This window comes from Vicia villosa, linkage group LG3, assembly GCF_029867415.1.
Source record: "Vicia villosa cultivar HV-30 ecotype Madison, WI linkage group LG3, Vvil1.0, whole genome shotgun sequence".
NCBI classification, from domain to species: domain Eukaryota; kingdom Viridiplantae; phylum Streptophyta; class Magnoliopsida; order Fabales; family Fabaceae; genus Vicia; species Vicia villosa.
The window spans coordinates 88,480,674-88,505,364 of NC_081182.1; the positions used below are offsets into that span (position 1 = coordinate 88,480,674).

General features: G+C 36.0%; 1 pseudogene; it reads left to right on the forward strand.

The window, feature by feature from the left end:
* Positions 1 to 17,775, forward strand: part of LOC131658486 (ATP-dependent DNA helicase PIF1-like) — a 59,499-nt pseudogene extending 41,724 nt beyond the window's left edge.
* Positions 17,776 to 24,691: the final 6,916 nt, after the last annotated feature.

A 24,691-nucleotide genomic window follows, 5' to 3' on the forward strand; every position in this document is an offset into this window, starting at 1 on the left:
GAATGAATGAAAAAAAGATGGACAGGTAAAGGAATTAGAGTTTTAGAGAAAAAGAAATAAGTTATGAATTGGATGCTTCCCTATATTAGGAACAACCCTTGATTATCTTCTTTTCTTTGAATCTAAACCACATTACAACCATAGAAAGACCTTCTGATTCTCAGATTCCACAGTACTTGATGCTAGCAATTTGGTGAACGTATGATATGGATTTTTGTTGATTTAATTGTTTGGATGAGTGTTTAACCCCTCTTTGAGTCATCATATTTTCTGATAAGAGTGATTAGTGCTGGTTCAAGCAACTGTGTAGTGTTTTGAACTTCTGGAGGTAATTTGCTTTCAAAGTTTGTTTCATGTATATATTCTGAGTTTGCAGGTAGAAGAGGAGTATTTGACTTAGTTACTGGATTGAACCACTTGAGAAAAAACTTTTTGAAGAACTTGTTGCATGATTGTCGGTAAACTTTGCTGGAGGTAAGTAATTTTGTTTAGGGACAAACAAAACTCTAAGTTGGGGAGAGTTTGTTAGGAGTAAATTAATGATAAATTCATGTGTTAATAGAAGTGATTTAGTTTCCAAACCAATGCAAAATGTGATAAATCCATAGGTTTTTTTATTAAGAATTGAACTGAACAAGTTTAGTTCGTGCGTAAAGCAAATCGAATCACTTGTGGGTGTTATTGTTGCAGGTTTAGAGCTGAATTGAAGCTTGAGAAGAACATGAGGAGGAAAGAGAGCTGGAAGTCTCAAAGGCAGAAGAAAAAGATGGAAATTGCAAAGGGCGCGCCGCGCGAGTTTCTAGAGCGCGCCGCGAAAATATCTCTGTTTTGAAGCGCGCCGCGCCAGTCCGATACCACGCCGCGGCCTCGGCATTAAAAGCCCAAAACTTCTATTTAAAAGCCCTAGCTTCCAAGAGAAAAATAACTTTTTGGGAAGAGCGAAATTAGGAGAGCAATCTGAAGGTGCAGCCACAATCATCAATTGAAGACCAATTCTCTATCAAGCGAAGACATTCCTTTGATGAAGATGAATTCTTCCATTAATCTTTGTGTGTTCTTCATGTCTATGGAGAGCTAAACCCCTCGTGTTGAATCTAAGGTAGTAGTTAACCTATGAATATACAATACCATTAATTAATTCCTGTGAACAATTGTTTGAATTCATTATCAATAAGAAATCTTGTTTTTATTCTTAAATTATCGTTGAATCTTTGATCGAAAGAAAGGATTTAACTTTTGCCCTAGGTTACTATATTGATTCAATACCAATTTGCAGAGATGGAATTGGGATTGAGTTTTCATAATTATCGTTCTTAATTACTATTATCGTTATTGATATTTGGAGAGATCGAATCTCATACCGGTAAGAGTTATCTAATTTGATTTGCAGACATGGAATCTTATTTGAGGATAAGTGAAGATAATGATTCAAAAGATTGTTCAATTGTGAATTAATTGATTATTGTATAGGAATAGGTTGATGAACCCTAAGGTTCAACATATTTCTCTAATCGTTAACAACAGTTCATTACTCGCTTTTAATTTATTGTTTACTTTTGATATTATTAGAATCATAAAACAAACCAACTCAATTTTTCTAACTCAAAATAAACAACTATAGAACGGCAGTGATATTAATCAATCCCTGTGGATACGATATATTACCGAAAATATTTACCCAAAAATACTTTCAACAAATTGGCGCCGTTGCCGGGGATTGGTGTCAATATTGCTCGCATTGCACTAGTTTTTTATTTTGAGTTTTTCTTTTTTTTTCTGTTATTTCACTTGTTTGCTAGTTTTGTAGATGTTTGTTTGTCAGAATGTTTGACCCAAATACAAATGACGCGATTCATGCTCAAAACGAGAACCTTTTTCAACAAATGGAGTATCTCTTTCAAAGTGTGTCACAGTTCACACCTCAAGTTAGTGAGTTTCATGATATCGGATGGGGCATACCGGAAGATGCGATGGAGTATCAGATGGCTAACCATGAATACCAACAACAAGGGTTTTCACACTATACTCAAGATTATCAAAGAGGACCCTCTGAGTTAGAGGAAACCATGAATCAATTCATGCAATTCTCTTTAACCATTCAACAAAACCGGGAAACTCAAGATGCTCAACTTACCAAATTCTTAACCGAGCAAAACGTAAGTCAAGTCTCAACTTTTCAAAACCCTACGACTTATGTAGAAACTTGCAATGCTACTTCTATAAGGAGTGTAAAAGTGATTGGTGAGGATGTTGGAAAGAAGAGAGTGGAGGAGGAAGTTGATGACAAAGAAGATGTTGTTGAAAAGGATAACATAGAGTATGTAAACATCAAGAAAAATATAGAAGTTGAGTATGAGCTCTCAATGAAGCTACCTTATCCAAGACCTCCTAAAAAAGTAGATGATGTGTTAGTCGAAGGAACAAAAAAGGAGGATATAATCAAAGAAGTCATGAATGAGTTAGAAACTTCAAAAGTTGAAACTTTTTCAAAAGAGAATAGGGTCACTACGCCAAAATTGGCTTTTAAAAGCGCACCTACAACAGCGCTTATTCACAAAAGCGCTTTCGTAGGTTTGGTTAAAAACAAAATAAAAAAACACGCTAGAAAAGCGCTCTTAAAAGGGGGGGCAATGAAAGCGCTTTTCAAAAGCGCTCTTATAGGAGGTGGCTATGAAAGCGCTTTCCAAAAGCGCTCTTAAAGGGTGGGGTATGACAGCGCTTTTCAAAAGCGCTCTTATAGGGGTCTTATAGGGGGTGGATATGAAAGCGCTTTTGAAAGCGCTCTTAAAGGGGGGGGGGGGGGGGTTACGAAAGCGCTTTTAAAGAGAAAGCGCTGGTATAGAGTGGCCTATGAAAGCGCTTTTGAAAAGCGCTCTTGTAGCCCTCATTAAATATTTTTAAAACTAAAACACGCTCTTTTATTTTAATTTCCAGAAACATTCTGAAAGTTCTTCTTCTTCCTCTCACGCTATTACTGTTATTCCGTCGAACCACTCACCCTCTAAACCACTCACCCTCACGTCTGAACCACTCACCGTCCGTCTCAACCACTCTCCGTCGTCTTCTCACCTTCAGGCCACCGCCGCCGCCGCCGCTGCCGCCGCCGTTCTTTGGGTGGGATTTTAGGGTTTTCTTGGTCAAAATCAACATCTTCTTGCTGCTTCTGTTCAGGTAAAATCTTCCCACTATTCTGGTCTGGTTTAGGCAATTTCAGCGAGGACTTTCTGTTTAGGGATTTTAGGATTTTAGGGATTTTAGGATTTTAGAACTTGTAATTGCAAATGAAATTTCTGGTCTGGTTTGAAGACAGTAATGAAGTCAGTGATACATTCTTCTGTTATGGATATCAATAGAAAAATTAAGAGAAATATAATGTCTTAAAATGCTAGAAAGCAACACACTTACTGATTGATACATAATTTTGAACTAAAGTGTTTCTACTCTTGGACATTTTCTTCCACTCTTACCACATTTCATTTAGAAATGTAACTGAGTTTTTGAATACAAAACTACTTGCTGTTGCTGCCTAAATTAAGGTATCTCAAAAAATGAAAACAGAGACAATAAACATCATCGACTTCTGTGAAAGTTCTATTTTAAAATATTTGTACGGTGATACTACATATATGGTTATAACATATGTTAAATAAATAAATATTAAGTGACATAAACTTCAAAAGATAGGTTTTTATTTTTTTTAATTTGTAATTATAACTAGATTGCTTCTGTTGATGATGATGTGAGTTCTAGTTTTGTTTTTGTTTTTGTTTTTGTTATTTAGTGATGATGTGAGTTCTAGTTTTGTGATGCATTTGTGTAGTTTATGTCAATGGTGATGAAGGTTAAAGGTTATTATAGTAATGGTGAAATTATAGTAAGGCAATTTCATGGGTTTATGGATGGTTATTTGGTTGTGGGTTTATTATTATTCTATTAAGTGTACTTTTATAGTTACTTTGAAGTCTATGGTTTCTACTTCTAAAATCATAGTAGTTTGTGCTACAGATTGCATATAGTTCCTTCACTTTTATGATATTTGTATTTAACTGCATCGTGCGTGTGTGTTTAATTTTACAGTTACTTTGAAGTCTCTGGTTTCTACTTGTACAACGCCGATTCAAACCTACCCATCTCCCACATCAAGTCTAACTCAGGTTACTATCCCTTTCTTCTTGCTTATAGTTTGTTATTTTCTGCTTATAGTTTATTGTTTATGGTTCTATTTAATATCAATTTAGTGTCTCTCAACCATTTTTTTGGTTTGTGGACTTATATTACCTTGAAATAAGGTAAGGTCTTCTTTAAGAAATCGGGTATTCTGATTAGGTATTCTGATTAGGTATTCTATTATGATGATAGCTATTTATTATCTTGACAGAATTCCTTAGTACCTGATAGAGAAACCAAGAAGCATTTGTTTAGCTTAATTAAGTCATGGATAAGACATGGATGAGATCAAACCGATTGTCGAAAGAGTACGAGAAAGGGGTATGGGAATTCGTTGAGTTTGCGGTTAAGCACTCCGAAGACCCGCTTCGAATGCCGTGTCCTTGCTTGGGTTGCTGTTATGGGGATAAGGTTGACGGGAAACAGTTGGGATCCCATTTACTACGGTTTGGAATTGATAGAAGTTATACATGTTGGACAATGCATGGTGAGAAAAGTAACAGGAATGCTGGGTCGAGTTGTAATAGGAAGTATGCTTCAAACGACGATTGCACAGACACATACGATTGCGATCGAGTCGAAGAGATTGCAGAAGCGCTTGAAGAAGATCTTGCGGATTGTCCCAAAATGTTTGAGAGGTTGGTAAGCGATGCAGAGAAACCGTTGTATGATGGTTGTTCAAAATTCACAAGATTGTCTGCGGTGTTAAAGTTGTACAACTTAAAGGCGGACAATGGATGGTCGGATAAAAGTTTCACAGAGTTATTAGCCCTTATGAAAGATATGCTACCAGAGGATAATGTTCTTCCCAATCGAACGTATGAAGCCAAAAAGATGTTGTCCTCTATTGGCATGAGCTATGATAAGATACATGCATGTCCAAACGATTGCGTTTTGTTTCGAAACGAGTATGCAGCGTTGAATGAGTGTCCTAAATGTGGTGCCCCTCGATATAAGAAAAAGTTGTCTCCTGCTAAAGTCTTATGGTATTTTCCTATAATTCCGAGATTTAGACGCATGTATCGTAGTGAGACCGATTCAAGACACTTGACTTGGCATGCAGATGAAAGAATTATTGATGGAAAGTTGCGACATCCGGCAGACTCACCACAATGGATGAAAGTTGATACTGATTATCCTGAATTTGCAAAAGAAGCAAGAAACCTTCGGTTGTCATTGTCTACTGATGGAATGAACCTGCATGGTATTCAAAGTATCTCGCATAGCACATGGCCTGTGATTCTTATGATCTATAACCTACCTCCGTGGCTATGTATGAAGCGTAAGTACATGATGTTATCAATGCTAATTTCTGGGCCTAAACAACCAGGGAATGACATAGACGTATACTTGGCACCGTTAATCGAAGATTTAAAGTTTTTGTGGGACAACGGTGTGGAGGTTTACGATGGGTATAGGAAGGAAAGTTTCAACTTGAGGGCGATGTTGTTTGGAACAATTAATGATTTTCCAGCATACGGAAATTTATCCGGGTACAGCAATAAAGGTCAAAAGGCGTGTCCCGTTTGTGAAGATGAAACCGATACGACACGATTGGATCTTTGTCAGAAGAATGTCTTTCTCGGTCATCGTAGATTCTTAAATTCTAATCATCACTACCGTGGGTGGAGAAAAGCATTCAACGGAAAGGCCGAACATGGTACAGCCCCGCCTTTTTTGTCAGGTGATCAAATTTTTGAAAAGGTGAAAGATGTGAGCACTCAGTTTGGCAAGCCTTTTGCACATTCACTTGTCAAGGGTGGGTGGAAGAAGAAGTCCATTTTTTTTGAACTTCCATATTGGAAGTCGTTGTACGTAAGACATTTCCTGGATGTTATGCATATTGAAAAAAATGTATTTGACAGCGTTATAGGTACGTTACTCAATATACCAGGAAAGTCTAAGGATGGCGTTAACATAAGGAATGACATGGCAAACATGGGGATGAGAACTGAATTGAGACCCGTGACGAAAGGAAGACGAACATATCTGCCACCTGCTGTTTACACTCTATCTAGAAAGGAGAAGAAAACATTGTGTAAGTTCCTCAGTGAAGTTAAAGTTCCAGAAGGCTACTCTTCAGATATTAGAAGACTTGTGTCCATGAAAGACCTCAAGTTAAAGAGTTTGAAGACGCATGATTGTCATGTTATAATGGAACATTTTTTACCAATAGGTATACGTTCTATTCTGCCAGAAAAAGTAAGAAGCGCAATAACTAAGCTGTGTTTCTTCTTCAGGTCAATTTGCAGTAAGGTGGTCGATCCCGCGATCTTACCAACATTGCAAAAAGAGATAGTTGTTACTTTATGTGATCTTGAAATGTATTTTCCTCCCTCGTTTTTTGACATAATGGTTCATCTAGTCGTTCATCTTGTGAAAGAGACACAATTGTGCGGACCAGCTTATATGAGATGGATGTACCCTGCTGAACGTTATATGAAAATATTAAAAGGGTACGTGAAAAACAGAAGTCGACCGGAGGGTTGTATTGCCGAACGATACGTTGTTGAAGAAGCGGTTGAGTTTTGTACTGAATATCTGTCAAATGTTCAATCAATTGGACTCCCCAAATCTCATATTGTCGAAAAAAAAGAAGGAAAAAGGCTAATTGGAAATAAAGTTGTGACAGTATCAATGGTCGAACGGGATCAAGCGCACTTGTATGTTCTGCACAATGAGATTGAGGTTGAGCCGTATGTTGAAATGCACAAGGTTGTTCTCCGAGATTTAAATCCAAATAGAAATGAGAACTGGATAGTACGAGAGCACAATCGAAGTTTCATTCCGTGGTTTAGGGATCATATTTATTCAAAGTATCGTTCAGATCCTGCTTCAGTAACAGAAAGGTTGAGATGTTTAGCCTATGGTCCAACTGTAATTGTGCTTTCTTATAGCGCATACGCTATTAATGGATACACATTTTATACCAAAGAACAGGATGATAAAAGTACTATGCAAAATAGTGGTGTTACCTTGGTAGCTGAAGCAATGCACATATCAAGTGCGAATGACTTAAATCCGAAATTTGCAAATTTGTCATATTTTGGGGTTATCGAGCGCATTTTGGTGTTTGATTACGCGAAGTTTCAGATTCCTGTATTTGGTTGCAAGTGGGTTGAAAATAATAGTGGCATACGAATGGATAAGTCAGGATTTTTGCAAGTGGATCTCAATAGGGTAGGGTACAAAGATGAGCCTTTCATTTTAGCCTCTCAAGCTAAACAAGTGTTCTATGTCAATGATCCGACAAGTACGAAATGGTCTATAGTGCTTTTATCTAACAAAATAGTAGATGAAAACATTGAAGATCAAGGTGATATTGGTGTTGGCATTGAATCTTGTACAAGAAACGATCAAAATGAGAATGAATCTTGTACTAGAAATGATCATAATGAGGGTATTTGGATCAATCCAACCGTCCGCGTTGTTAAGAGACGCGTAGAACACAATCCTACCAAGAAAAGAAAGAGACGTTAGTGATAAAGGTAATAGTATACATATTCCGACTAATTTGTTTTATTCAATTTGTACCGATTTTTTTAATCAATAGTATAGTACTTATTCAATTTTGGTGCATATTCTCGTTTTGTACATAACTTTTGAACCATGTATCCGTTTGTCGACTTCTTTACATGTAACTATACTATTTTGACGATTCCGGAGCTGCTCATGCACTTATATGTTCATTTCGGGACTGTTTTTTTATCGGTTTTGCTTCTGCCCGTAATCAAAAGTCGGGCTTAGGGTCTGAATTTCGGAAAACCGACTTTATTTTTGAGTCCGTGGGGACGTTTTACCATAGCCATGTAAATTTCGTTCAATTCCGACAACTTTATTTTTTGACGCTTATTTTGATTTGTACCGATTTCGTTTCCGATTTACTTGTACATGCATGGTTTGACTTCCATTTTACTTGTATAGATTGTTAGCTTATTAATAGTGTACTAATGTGCTTTAGTTTGTTTGATACAGGTTAAATGGCTCCGGATAGAGATGCTCCACCTGAAAACTCACAAGAAAGAGATGCTCAAGAAAGAGATGCCACGGATACAAATGCTCCACCTGATACTGAAGCAAAAGAAGTTGCACGAGGCATCACTATCATGAAGGGAATCGTTCGACATAGAGACCAAGGATTAGTATACCGATTGGAATGGAATTCTGATAAACAAGCAATTGGTCCTAATTCTGCAAAGTTGACAAGTTATATTGGTACACTTGTTCGTATGCATATTCCGGTCTCCGTAGCTAGATGGAATATGAAAAGCAAAGACATGGATGAGAAAAAAGACGCGATTTGGGACGAGCTTCAGGTATATATCATATATGGTTAATTGTTGTTATTATCTTGACGATAAATTGTTTAAATTACTTATACTAACACACTATGCGTATGTTTTTTTGCAGAGGACTTTTGAGATACCAGATGATCGTAGACGCTACATACTTGGTTTGGCCGGCAAAAGATATAGAGGGTGGAAAGCTTTTTTGACAAACACTTATCTTAAGGATAAAGATGGAAACTTTCTTGAAGAGGCACCGGGACGGCCAAAAAAGTATGAGATCTTCATTGGTGAAGAAGATTGGGCTAAGTTTGTAGAGCAAAGAGATGAAGATTTTCGGAAAAGGAGTGCCAAGAATAGTGCGAGAGCATCCAAACCCGCATATCCATACAAAAAAGGGCGTTTGGGATATGCACGCTTGGAGGATAAAATTGTAAGTAAATAGAAATGCGTTTTAATTAATTGTCTAAATGTGTTTTATTTGATGATTTTATCATTTGTGTCAATGCATAGTTAGAGGAGACTAAAAGTGAGGAAACCTCACTTCCTGAACATGTGTTGTGGAGGGAAGCTCGTGTGGGCAAGGATCATGCTGTCGATCCCGAAGTTCAGAGAGTTTTTACTGAATGTGTAAGTATAATACTGTGTCTTTAATTAAATCAAATGTTTTTTAATATATAAATGATTTTTTAATGTAAATGAATTACAGGAGACCTTGTCGCAATCGGCATCCACCGGAGAGGGGAGCATACTTAGTAGAGCACTAGATGCTCCTGAGTATCCCGGTCGGGTGAGGGGTAAGGGTCATGGTGTGACTCCAACCTCTTTTTACAAGAGTCCTAGGAGAAGAAATCCTTCAAATGAAGAAGTGTTGCAAAAGTTGGCGGAATTGCAAGCACAAGTCTCTGAATTGCAAAGAGATAAAGAGGCGTATATGAGAGAAAAGTGCAACACTTCATCGGTGAAAGAAACTAGTGATAAGGCTAGTATCAACTATCAAAGGAAATTTCCCGAGGTAATTATAATTTTTTTTCCTTTTAAATTGTTCTATTTTATTAATGATAATGACTTTATATTTACTATTGGTTTAGGGCATTTCATCTTGCCAACTATACTTATCGGAACCGAGTTATCGACTAGTTGGCAAGGGAAAAGTGCACAACACTTTGGGAGATTTACTTCACCATAGACCGCTCCCGGATGGACACCTGAAAGTATCGGTGGATGTTGTAGTAGATCATGATGCGATGCTACCGGTACCTGACATGGTCTCAGAGACGACATTGCTGCGAGATGCAATAGGATCATTTGTTGCATGGCCCTCGGAGCTCATTACCATTAGTGATGAGGTATATTGAAAACGATTATGAATCATTTAGTTTTCGAATGTCAATTCTAAACCGTTTATTAATTATTTTTTACATTTTAATTTTAGACTGCTCCTATAAAACCCACAGTTAAGGGTAAAGGGATTTTACAGGAGGAGGAGTCCGTTGCATCACTAAAAGAGGTACATTTAAAGTGTTAATAATTAATCTGAATCTAAATCTGCATGATTTTATATTTTACATAACTTATATGATTTTTAGGCATCCGCTCGAGAGTCACAACAAGTGACGCAGCAAGTTCGTACCGTACCACCCACTGGTCCTCCGAAGCCAGCGGGAAAAAAAGGCGGTGCTTTTGTGCCTCGGTACCGGTCGACGCTCGCAACAATGGTTGATATGTCCGATTTGACGGATGGTGCTGCACGTGAAATCGTTATGGATGAGAGTGTCTTCGGTATTGAATTCAAGTCACTTATTACACTTGATGACTTGGAGGAGATTTTTAAGCATGATCAACTAGGCGTCAATAACATGCACTCATACATTCGGTAATATTCCCTCATCCGATATATTATTTAATTAGTCCCACAATATAATTTATTTACACATTTCAATGAAAATAATCTAATGTTTATTATGTTTTTATTTAAGGTTGTTGTATGACAGAGTGTTGCGCGGGACTCCGTTGTCTAACAGATTCCGTTTCGTGTCTTCCGCCCACTGCAGCGGAATGGCAATTGATTCGGAACCGGAATCAGTTAGACAGTGCTTAGTAGATAGATTCATGTCCACCGGCAATACAGAATGTCTGCATCTTTGGGCGTATAATACCCGACCAGTAGGGTTAGTTTCTCATTCTTTGTTCATCTAATCTCTGTTTCTTTTGTGTATAGCAAAATTTTCATATAACCTATTGTTTTTATTTATAGAGCACACTGGTTGCTGCTTGCTATCAACCCTATAAGGGAAGTCGTGTATTATCTGAATTCGGTAAATGGTGAATGGACCAATTATCCGGCCATGAAGGACATCGTTGATTTGTAAGTGGGATCGTTCTAAATATATATTTATATATATATATATTTACTTATTTGTGGGATTGATCTAAACATATGCTTTTATATATTTGTTAATTAGATCAATACAAGTGTTCCGAAGTCAACGGGACGCACAGGTATCCCGAACTAAATCTAGCAACATTACTTGGATCCAAGTGCAGGTACATTATTTTTCACAATGTTGCTTATAATATATTTATGCTACTTGATAAAACAATGCACAACTATAGAATCGTATTTGTTTTTCTATGTAGTGCCCGCAACAGAAAAACAGTTACGATTGCGGATACTTTGTATTGAGGTTTATGAAAGAAATCCTTCAGGCAAATCAATTAGAGATTCCGATCACGGTATGAATTTATAACTTAAGATAATTTCATATAATTTATTACATTTAACTAAATGTATCATTCATATTTTGTTTTTATTTTGTAGTACCTTGACGAATTCCGTGCCACTGGATACCCGAGACTTAAGTTGGAAGAAATAAAAGAGGATTTGTGTCATTTTTATATTAAGCGCTTTTTCATGTAGGATTTGTGTCGAATTGAAGTACTATAATATTATTGATGTTGTAATGATGTATATATATAATATTGGATATTATAATGGTATTATATTAGTATATATATATATTGTCTTACCGATGGCTGAAATAATATCGTCGAAAATAAATTACAGGTCGAAAATATTACAGGCTGAAAACATATTACAGGTCGAAAATATTACAGGTCGACTGGGAGGATTAAATTACAGGCTGCACATTAAAATACCTCATTTAGCTACTAAAGCGCTTTTTAAAAAAGCGCTCTTAAAGGCCCACATACTAAAGCGCTTCTTTTTAAAAGCGCTGCCAAAGATTACTAAAAAAGCAAAAAAAAAAAAAAAACAACATACTAAAGCGCTTTTGTAAAAGCGCTCTTATAGGGGGGGCTATCAGAGCGCTTTTTCTGGAAAAAGCGCTCTTAAAGCCCACCCTATAAGAGCGCTTTTACAAAAGCGCTTTAGTATGTTGCGTTTTTTTTTTTTAATTTTTTCTCTCACAGGTGGGCCTATCACAGCGCTTTTCTGGAAAAAGCGCACTTAAAGGGGGGCCTACCAGAGTGCTTTTTCCTGAAAAGCGCTCTTAAAGGGGGGCCTACAAGAGCGCTTTTTCCAGAAAAGCGCTCTTATAGGGGGGCCTACCAGAGCGCTTTTAAAAGCGCTTTCGTAGCCTATGCCAGCGCTGGCTTTGGCAGCGCTTTAAAGCGCTGTTATAGGCCAAAAAAAGCGCTTTAATAGCCCTTCCTCGTTGTAGTGGGTGGACTTAGAGTTGCAGAAGAGTAGTAATGCAAATGAGCATAAACTCTCATTGGAATTACTTCCTCCACAAGTTCCTAATAAAGAAGGGAAGGAGAGTCATTGCTTTCGACCAATGGAAATGTTTAGCCGTTTGCAAATCACCATCCCATTTTTAGAAGGTTTAAAGTTAAAGCCAACATTTGTCAAGGATAGGTTCTCACCGACGAAGAAATTAACGGGTAAGGAGGTTATCTCTCTTGAGGAGAGGAAAAAACAAATGAAGGAAGAGAGATCGCGAGTTGAAGTGGTAAGAATTAAGGATGAAGAAACCAAACAAGCAAACATGAAATACTTTTGGGGCTTCACATTGGTAAGAAAAGTACCAAGGAAAAGAGACATTGGTTGATGATTCAACCATGAACCGTCGAGCCATGCGACGTTAAACGAAGCGCTTCGTGGGAGGCAAACCACGCTTCTAATGTTTTATTTTGTTATGTTTATTTTTATTTCAGGAAATAATAAGGGAACCTTTCTGGTGAAAGCTAGGAAGAGGCAATGGATATTGCAATACCCTCTGTGAGTCAACCCTCTCGGGCTTGTTACGAAACATTGAGGTCAATGTTTAGTTCAAGTTTGGGGGTGGATTTACTCTTTTGCATTTTTCAATTTTTGTTTATCGTTTCTTTTATCCCCAGTTTAGAATGAGTAGTTTCTACAGCATAGTGAAAATCTCAAGCAAAATATCAACAATGAAGCAACATGTATGAAAGTGGTAGGAAGTGAATGTTCAAAATTTTTCAGTTTCACTTACTTTTTCAATAAGTAACAAAGCAGGTATGAATTTTCAAACTCAAACTCTTAATGTGTGCAATGAAACTTAAGGTGTTAGTAAATACTGTCAGAAGTTCTTTATGGTACATTGTTTATTGGATCAGCTTAGCCTTAACCATTGTGAGGAAAGCTTTCCATTGTTTATTATATGCAGGAGACCATCAATTATTTTGACGTGTTTGTATCATGCTAAACCGGTTGTTGCATCGTCTGTGGAAATCTGTGAAAGTGATTTAGGCAATTGTTTGAATCTGAGAGTTCTTTTAGCCTATTCTAAACATGCAACTTAATTTCTTCTGTGAGAGTGTGATCTTTTGCTAACCATTCTTTGAGCCTGAGGTCAAGATAAGCATCATAATATGCACCAAGGAAAATACCTGGTGAGTTTTGATCTCAATAAAAAGTTTTGTTCTGGATCATCAACCATAAAATTTGGTGATGTGTTTTCTCTTTGACCCTTTTTAGAAAGTAGGGGAGCATTCATATAATCTGAATACAGGTTGATCTCCAAGTTGGGGAGAGTCACAGTCAAAAGAAGAGTAAGTACTTATGGTAATCGGTGAAAGAAAAAAAAAGTCGTAGCTTGAAAAAAAAAAGAGAAGTAACAACGTTTGAATATAACGATTGTTGAAAAAAAAAGTGAAAACGAAGAATCAAGCTACGAATGAATGAAAAAAAGATGGACAGGTAAAGGAATTAGAGTTTTAGAGAAAAAGAAATAAGTTATGAATTGGATGCTTCCCTATATTAGGAACAACCCTTGATTATCTTCTTTTCTTTGAATCTAAACCACATTACAACCATAGAAAGACCTTCTGATTCTCAGATTCCACAGTACTTGATGCTAGCAATTTGGTGAACGTATGATATGGATTTTTGTTGATTTAATTGTTTGGATGAGTGTTTAACCCCTCTTTGAGTCATCATATTTTCTGATAAGAGTGATTAGTGCTGGTTCAAGCAACTGTGTAGTGTTTTGAACTTCTGGAGGTAATTTGCTTTCAAAGTTTGTTTCATGTATATATTCTGAGTTTGCAGGTAGAAGAGGAGTATTTGACTTAGTTACTGGATTGAACCACTTGAGAAAAAACTTTTTGAAGAACTTGTTGCATGATTGTCGGTAAACTTTGCTGGAGGTAAGTAATTTTGTTTAGGGACAAACAAAACTCTAAGTTGGGGAGAGTTTGTTAGGAGTAAATTAATGATAAATTCATGTGTTAATAGAAGTGATTTAGTTTCCAAACCAATGCAAAATGTGATAAATCCATAGGTTTTTTTATTAAGAATTGAACTGAACAAGTTTAGTTCGTGCGTAAAGCAAATCGAATCACTTGTGGGTGTTATTGTTGCAGGTTTAGAGCTGAATTGAAGCTTGAGAAGAACATGAGGAGGAAAGAGAGCTGGAAGTCTCAAAGGCAGAAGAAAAAGATGGAAATTGCAAAGGGCGCGCCGCGCGAGTTTCTAGAGCGCGCCGCGAAAATATCTCTGTTTTGAAGCGCGCCGCGCCAGTCCGATACCGCGCCGCGGCCTCGGCGTTAAAAGCCCAAAACTTCTATTTAAAAGCCCTAGCTTCCAAGAGAAAAATAACTTTTTGGGAAGAGCGAAATTAGGAGAGCAATCTGAAGGTGCAGCCACAATCATCAATTGAAGACCAATTCTCTATCAAGCGAAGACATTCCTTTGATGAAGATGAATTCTTCCATTAATCTTTGTGTGTTCTTCATGTCTATGGAGAGCTAAACCCCTCGTGTTGAATCTAAGGTAGTAGTTAACCTATGAATATACAATACCATTAATTAATTCCTGTGAACAATTGTTTGAATTCATTATCAATAAGAAATCTTGTTTTTATTCTTAAATTATCGTTGAATCTTTGATCGAAAGAAAGGATTTAACTTTTGCCCTAGGTTACTATATTGATTCAATACCAATTTGCAGAGATGGAATTGGGATTGAGTTTTCATAATTATCGTTCTTAATTACTATTATCGTTATTGATATTTGGAGAGATCGAATCTCATACCGGTAAGAGTTATCTAATTTGATTTGCAGACATGGAATCTTATTTGAGGATAAGTGAAGATAATGATTCAAAAGATTGTTCAATTGTGAATTAATTGATAATTGTATAGGAATAGGTTGATGAACCCTAAGGTTCAACATATTTCTCTAATCGTTAACAACAGTTCATTACTCGCTTTTAATTTATTGTTTACTTTTGATATTATTAGAATCATAAAACAAACCAACTCAATTTTCCTAACTCAAAATAAACAACTATAGAACGGCAGTGATATTAACCAATCCCTGTGGATACGATATATTACCGAAAATATTTACCCAAAAATACTTTCAACACCCAGGCGGAACAGGTAAAACATTCCTTTATCGAACATTACTGGCAACTTTACAAAATAGAGGAGAAATTGTCTTAGCAACTGCATCATCTGGCATAGCTGCAACACTGTTGCCCGGTGGTAGGACTGCACACTCTCGATTTAAGATACCTATCGAGATACAACCGGGTTCCATCTGTGGTATTCAAAAGAAAAAAGATCGTGCAAACCTCATTAGAGTGGCAGCTGCAATAATTTGGGATGAAGCCCCGATGATAAACAAAAATTGTTTAGAAGCCTTAGATCGATCATTGCAAGATATTTGTAGCAACAATGCTCCATTTGGTGGAAAATTTATGGTCATGAGGGGTGATTTTCGTCAAGTTCTTCCTGTTGTAAAGAAAGGTACAAAGGCGCAAATGATTTCAGCGTGTATTGTTCAGTCTCATATATGGGCTCATACCAAGATTTTGCGGTTGCGTCAAAATATGCGGTCACTCCATGACCACGAGTTTGCAGAATTTCTTATTCGCGTTGGTGATGGTGTTGAACCTACCAAACCAGATGACATGGTGAGGTTACCTTCACAAATTGCAATCCCGTGGGAGGGTGAACATTCTATACAAGTACTTATCCAACATATTTTCCTGAATTAGAATTGCATGGATGGGATGCCCCTTATATGGTACAGAGAGCTATTTTGACCCTAACAAATGACGAGGTTCAAAAGTTGAATGATATAATCATCGATCAGTTTCCAGGAGAAGAACATGAGTTGTTGTCGTTTGACGAGGTTGAAGGGGATACTCATAATTTATACCAGCAAGAATTTTTAAACTCAATTGCACAGGGTAGTTTGCCACCACATATTCTAAAGATAAAAAAAAAGGTGCACCATTGATGTTGTTGCGAAATCTAGATCCTAGATATGGACTGTGTAATGGGACACGATTACTATGTCGTGGTTTATTTATGAATATGTTGGATGTGGAAATCTTGACAGGAAGCAACGCGGGAAAACGAGCTTTCTTGCCAATAATTAAAATAAAAACGTCTGCAAGTGATGGGTTGCCTTTTGTATTAAGTAGAAAGCAGTTTCCTGTACGACTAAGTTTTGCAATTACAATAAATAAAGCACAAGGACAAACCATTCCAAATGTTGGAATATATCTTCCACGACATGTTTTCAGTCATGGACAGTTATATGTCTCTTTATCCAGAGGTGTCTCACAAACTACGACAAGAGTTTTGATCAGAGAGGGAAAATTACAGGGAGAAGATGGTGAATATACAAAAAATGTAGTCTTTAAACAAATTCTTTTATCGCACCCGCAGGTATCCACTAACTACAATATAAATATTCATTTTCATTAATTCGATGTTTTTTTACAGTAAATACGATTGAATATTTTGTATTTTTTGCTAATGACTAACTCTAAAATTATCCTTTGGTTTCCTATACAGGCAAGCTAAAGTACAGTGAAATCTTTCAATTATGTAAGGAGTTGAGACAGAAGAATGTTGAACCTCACTACAACGCAAAAGTGTGTTATACCGAATCATTTTTCTAATGTCATTGTATTATGTCAACTGGGTCATTGTTCCTCTCACTATTATTGTGCAATAAATTTTAGATGGGACACTTTGAAGATAAATGGAGCACATGGAAGGACGAACAAACTATTTCTTCCATCGACAAACCCGACAATAAGGTGTATTTACATGTTTATGCAAAGTAAATGTGAAAAACCTATTTGTTGCATTTTTCATCACCATTTCACTAATACTTTTATCATCCTTATTAAAACAGGTAAAGCGTCTGCAGATTTACTCTCTTGGTTGGAGCTCCACCGTCATAACAGATAAAACACAACTCTGGAAAATGGTGAAAAGAGAAATATTATCTCAAAGGATGGAGAGGTATTTATATTATTCGTTTACAACTTTTTAGTCCTAACATATTTTTGGAGGCATTGATTTAATGTTTATTTATTTGTTTATCTATGGATATAAAACCATGTATATTATTTAAGTTAATTATTTCACTTTTTTTTAGCAAGAATCTATGTAATTCAAGCATAGAAAAGAGTTGTTGTTCTACCAAATCTACACTAAAACAATCTATCTCTATTCTTCAGGTATTACATTATTTATATTTTATACTAAACCAAATTATACTTTACGAGTAACATATTTTAAATGTATTAGTTTCTTGATCATATATTTCGTGATATATTTGTAGTTTTTTAAAACTCAAGACTTCATTGATAAAGGGGTGTATGAAGAATTGATTCGACTATTTTCAAGGTATGAAAAATAGTATATTACACTAATTACTATTAATACTACACTATCTTTTTTCTCTAAAAGATTATAATGTTGTAGTCTTACGTTTTTGCTCATTACTGTGGAAATCAATTGCAGGAAAAAAGATAATTCTTCCCATAAAGATTTCATGTTCGGCCTTCCTCATAAAGAGCGTCATTGATTACACACGATAATATGATGCAATGTATGCCCCGGTCTTTGCATACAATTTAATGCATGTGTTTGTTTCCCATTCTCAAAGTGTAATAATATTATTATCATGTTTAGAGATCATACATGAGATGGTATCTTAAATTTGTTGTCTTCTACTAATACTGTCTATATATGAATTAGATTTTAGCAGGACGTATAACTCAAACTTTGGAAGAGACATATGTGTTATTGAATTAGTGTCCTAGGGTCATGTCGGAAGAACGTATGACTCATAACACAATTTTAAACGAAGCCATTTATGTTGTGTCTAACTATTCATTTTTTTAAATGTGTCATACAATATAAATACCTCTTTAAAAGATGTACAGACATTTATTTTTCTCTGCTGTGCACATTAAAAAAGCGGACAACGCTAGTAGTATATAATATTCATAACAAAAATAATTTTTAGTCTCTTTTAGTCTAAAATTTTAAGACTTAAAATTTTAAATTTGACTGTTCGGCTCTTGCCGCTTTGAAAAGTACTATGAATATATTAGTGTGAAAATTAAGAAACATAATTGCCATAGTGGAGACATAAATATTATATATTCTAAGTAAAAAATGAAAGTATTATGGAAAAAATCTAAAAACAAATAGGAAAGAATGGTGGTGATTAAGCAAAATTCTTCCTCTATTTTAATTTTTTTCTATCTTTAAATATTTATTACTAATACATGTTCAAGTAATTGCTTTTAAGTTGTATCTGCTTTCTCTTGAGAAGATTGAATAATTGACGGTGTAAATTTTTTGACGTATGGAATGAAGGATATATTAGCATAAATTAATATATATGTTTAAATGGTTTATCATATATGAATTAAAAATTAAAAATAAAATAAATTCACAACAATAAATTGTTACCATCAATAAGCTGTCAAAACCACTGGAAAGTCTTCCATTCATCCAGGCTAAACGCCAGCCAGCAAAACATGCTACAGTGAGTAAAAACAACAAACTGTGTAATTATTTGTCTTTCAAATGAAAGAACTGCCACTATCATGTTAAAGACAAAATCTGTGAAGTAAAAGCAACCATGTCGTTTCAGTGAATAAGGTCAAGTTTTGCTATAACAATTAAATGGTTATAAAACCAAATCATGTATCTAGTACATGTTAGCATCCAAAAAATAGTTTCCTTTTTCATGTAGTGTACAAAATTTAAATTTTGGTCATTGTTTCTTCAAAACCTTGCTATCAAATATTAATTCAGTTATTACAAGTTTTCAACACCTGAAACTTAGGTACATGTCATGATCGTGTAATATAATTTCACCTGTAGTTACCTGGTACATCGACACTAATAAAATTTACTTGGTACATCTGCATCAGGTAATCTAATTTCCTACACATCTAAAGCAATATCATCTTTTTTATTATATTTATTTTACTTTTGTGTTTGAATCTCAATTACTCATCATCTGTTTTATAAAACATTGTAGGTTTTACTGTAATTCGATATAATTTTTCATTCAGCTTAAACGTTATCTTTGCGTCACATAAAACTCCCGAAGTCCTTCTCCATTTCAGGCACCCTATTTAAATTTGAAGGTTTACATTCTCTTATATTTCTATATAATTTTGTATTATGGACCTAAAATAATTGAAGCGTGTGACTTGAGAGATGATATGGTCTACAATTTCCATCTCTACGTTAGAAACACTTATTCTTTTACTGAACTTATATTCCATATACTCCGTCTTACTTTTGCTTACGCAAAAATCATACGTTTCTAAAGCCCATCTCCAAGTGTACAATCTCTCATTTAAATCCTCTTTCAACTTTTCAAATAAGACTGTATCATTTACAAAAAACTTGCATCTCGGTGCTAGCTCTTGGATGTGTTCCGTGAGTACATATAAAATTAAGGTAAAAAGGTAGGACTTAGAGTTCAACAGTGATGCAAACATATTGGAATGATGAAATCGTCTGTCTCTCCATCTTTTGTCTGCACTAGTCGATACATACACAATAAAACAATCAATAGCGAATAATATTAGTGTTCTACTTTTAAATCGTCTAACATTTTTAAAAGTTATGTGCATGTTAGCTATGGTTCATTCATATATAACGAAATAATTAGAGGTAATGTTTAACCACTTTTTAGAATGACAAATATTTTATAAACCCTATTTAAATACAATTTAACTATAACAAATTTTAAATCTTATACAACAATCCACCATAAACATAGTCAAAAGCAACCCAAATTTTACAATAAAGTCGGTTTTAAAATTACACTATCAACTATGGTACTAGACCACTTAAATATGATATTTCAAACATACACAATACAGAACAAAAAAAATTTATTTGATCAAAGTTTAATACTACCAACTCTAGAAACCACAGTAAACCAAAAGTTATTGGTTCAGACAATTAACCAAGAAAACAAAGGTAACATTTTGTATGTATCTAGTCACTAAAAACCAAACCAAAAATTGCCCCTTCATTCATGTAAGCAAACACGTTATATCACTCTCACATGGGCTATAATTAGGTCTGTTTGGTACAAGATCTATTATTGCATGAAAACCATTTGCTAAACAAGAAGTTAGAGTGACAAACATCCGTACTAATTTAACAAGTTGCGTACCCACCATGACTTGTTACATTACACAAACATATATTTGTTTCAATATTTTCTTGTTTCTTTGCTTACTCATTGGATTTTGGATTCATATATTGCCTGACATCCACTGCCACATACGTGATAAAATGTACATATTTGACACTTGCACTGCTTTCAAGGGAGTTGCCCTGTCCACTCGTTCAGTTTTTCATCACATTTTCAATATTTATAATTATGTTATATTATAGGGTGGACTTCAGTTCGGTAGAGTTAGGGATGACAACGAGTCGGTCGGGTGCGGGTTTTATTCTGTCCAAACTCGCAGTCGAACTCAAACTCAAATACTGTTTGGGTGGTAAAATAACACCCACGTCCATATCCGTTGCGTTCGGATTTTTTCACCCAAACCCGAATCCGAAATATCGGGTGGCACCCGGATCCAAACAAAACCCAGTCAACTCGGGTTTTCATCCGTTGACTCGGTTCGGGTGCTGGTGGACCTCGCAGGTTCGGGTCTGCTTACCATCCCTAGGTCAAGTCGACCTCAAACCACTCAACCGACATAACCTCATTCTTTAGGCATCGTTTTTTGAGCTCGAATTGAAACAAATTCGAGTATTTGAACCGGTTTATTTTGAGTTGGAATGACAATTAGGTCAGTAAAAAAGGGCATTATTTTTTATACCCTTAGTAGTGCTCACGCACTTTGTGAAAAACAAAAAATGTTTTTATAATTCGAAGATATATTTTCAGACGTATTTCATGCGCATCTCATTCATTCGTAAGTGAGACACACTCTGATTTTGTCAAAAATGAATACGAATATGCATCTCTGCAACTAATACAAAAATATATCTTCGGACGGGGTTTGAGTCAAATGCATGTCAAACATTTTCCCTTTCTCATTTCCAGCAAAACATAAAAAATACAAGACGATACATCCTTACATGTCACCATATGCTCACGGAGATCCACCTAATCCAACTCATCAGGATATATTAGAGGAGAAACATACTAGGGCAGATTATGTCGTTGATGTGTTACTTGCATGCCGTCGTATATAAGCCATTGCAAGAGCAAGTACAGAGGGATAAGACTTTCTAAAAGACACTATTTGGAGAGCCACTATTGAAGGATAGAAAAACACTTAGAAAGGGGGGGTTTGAATAAGTGTAGCTTTAAAACTTGTAAGATAAAAACAATTTGCGCAATGATTTTTATCCTGGTTCGTTGTTAACTAAACTACTCCAGTCCACCCCCTTGGAGTGATTTACCTCACCTGAGGATTTAATCCACTAATCACACGAGATTACAATGATTTTCCACTTAGACAACTTCTAAGTCTTCTAGAGTATACTGATCACAACCTGATCACTCTAGGAACAATCTGCTTAGATACCCTCTAAGACTTTCTAGAGTATACTGATCAACAACCTGATCACTCTAGTTCTTACAACTTAATGTAAACAAATTCTTTTAAGAGTTACAATGCTTCTAATAAAGCTATTATCACAACTGTGATTTTCTCTTAAGTTTAAGATTAATCTCACTAAGATATTACAACAGCAATGTAGTGAGGTTGATGATGAAGTTAGAGAGCTTTTTGAATTTGACAGCGTTTCTGTATATTTGCGCAAGTGTTCTATTCAGCTTCTCATCAGAACTTCAATATATAGGCCTTTGAGAAGATGATCGTTGGGAGCATTTAATGCTTTGCGTAATCCGTACAGCATTGCATTTAATGTTTCACTCTTTTGTCAACTACCTCGAGCCTTGCTTTCGCTGTGTCTACTGACGTTGCCTTCAACAGCTTTCAACGTTCCTTTTGTCAGTCAGCGTAGCCTGCCATCTTGTACTTGCTTCTGATCTGATGTTTGTGTAAACAACATTTGAATATCATCAGAGTCAAACATCTTGGTGCAGAGCATCTTCTTGTCTTCTGACCTTGAAGTGCTTCTAAGAGTGATACCATGAGAACTTCAGTGCTTCTGCTTCTGATCTCAAGTCCTTCTGATGCTTCCATAGACCATGTTCTGATTCTGCTTGACCATCTTCTGATGTCTTGCCAGACCATGTTCTGATGTTGCATGCTGAACCTTCTGAGTCAGTGCTTCTTGCGCTGATTTTGTGCATACTCTTTATATAATTCCTGAAATGGAAATTGCATAGTACTAGAGTACCACATTATCTCATACAAAATTCATATACATTGTTATCATCAAAACTAAGAATATTGATCAGAACAAATCTTGCTTTAACAATCTCCCCCTTTTTGATGATGACAAAAACATATATAAATGATATGAAATTGCAATCAGAATATCAGACGGCTAAAGACAATTACACTGCTATAACATAAGCATATAAACATAGTGTGTGAATATGTCTCCCCCTGAGATTTACAATCTCCCCCTGAGATAAATAATCTCCCCCTGAAATAAATACTGGAAGAAATTTATAAATAAAGGACTTCCCTGAGTATTTTTCATTTCAGTTGAGACGATCACATATGCTTAGATCTTCAGAACATTCATAGCTTCTGCTTCTTGCTTCCATAGGACAGCTTCAGAGCTTGAATTTCTTCTTGAATCATTGCATGCTAGATTGTATCAGAACATTATTGAATGTACCAGAGCATCATCAGAGCATCTCTACATCCTGAAATGTTACAGAACAAACTAAACGACAAAAGTCAGAGCATGAATGAATCAGAACATAAAATATGTATCAGAACATATAATACGTATCAGAGCAAAAACAATAATGTTTCAGAGCATATTTAGAACTAAAAACATGCATCAGAACATATAAAGAATAAGAATGTGTTAGAGCATATTCTATCATCAGAATATCAAAACATTCTTCCTTCTTGCTTCTGATCTTGAAGCTTTATAGCACTCAACTTGCTTCAATATCCATGAGCTTGTTTCCATACAAAATTGCTTTTCCTCAAGTCTTTGCTTCTCATGTTGAGCTTTTAAGAGTATCTTCACTTCCTGCAAAACACTCAAAGACATAGAACTTGCAAGTTCTGTTAGAAATGTGGAGACTTTCTCCCAGCAACTGATAAAATAAATCAGATCATTTATCACATTTTCTCCCCCTTTTTGTCATAACATCAAAAAACATAAAAGATTCAGATGAAAAACAAACAATATGAGAGAAGAAAGGATAATTTTCATTGATAGGAAAAGGAGAATTATCACAAAATACAAGGAAGATGCATAGAAGACAGATGCAAGAAACAAGGAAAAACAACTAAGACACACAGGACTAAGACGACCCTAGCTTAGACATAATCTTGGCCAGTATGTCATGAATCCCAGCATTGCTCTCAGTCTGTCTCTCCATGAAAAAGCGGAACTCAGCATTTGTAGTATCTTGCGCGTCCATGCGAGAAGCTAGGTCAGCTTGGTTCTTCTGAATAACCTCTAGAGTCTTCACCAGAAGAGAGGGTTCACCAGAAGAAGCTTCACAACTTCTGTCCAGAGGGACAGCATTCTGAACTGCAGCTTCCATTGTTAGATCATCACCTTGATTTTCCTCAACAGGAATAGTCCCAGCAGGATGATCTTCAGCATCATCTTCTTCCATAGAAGCATCTCCTTCATATTCTGCAGCAGGTAAATCAGAATCTCCATTCGCAAGAGCTTGAAGAATGGCAGCAAGATTCCTTGGTGCAGAAGGACCTTCAACTTCTGGCGGGTCAACAACTTCTGGAATGACCAAATTGGGGTCTTCCTCAGAAGGATTTTCCCTCAGAAAGTCAAACAATGACTTGAAGTCTCCAGTCAGAATTGGATACTTAGGTCTCCATACCACAATATACCTGCAAGGATTAGCTTCCATTTCCGCAGCAATTCGTGCTTCTACAAGTTCATCAGTGAATTCCTTCTCTTCAAAGATATATCTCCCTCCAAGGCGACTGAACCAGATGTCTTCATAGGGTCTCAGAATTCCACAAGGTCGTGGAGCAAGTTCTACACAAATTTCCTGAAGTTCTTCAAAATAAGCATCTGCTTTTCTTCGGAAGATTCTCCAGAACTTTCGCATAGCAACATCATTTAATCCAGCATGTTCAACTATTTTGAGAGTATCAAAGACTCTTCTGAGGTTCCTCTTTACCATTTCATAGATTACACCAATAGGGTATGCTCGGCGGGATTTTATTTTGGTTATGCGGGAATCTGGGTTTGGGACAGAATAGGGTTGAGGCTCTCTATCCAAACGGAAGGATGATTCTGCTTCAGTCTCAGAATCTAACACTACCAGCTCAGCTTCAGGACGAGGCTTGGGTGTGTAATTGCAGTCA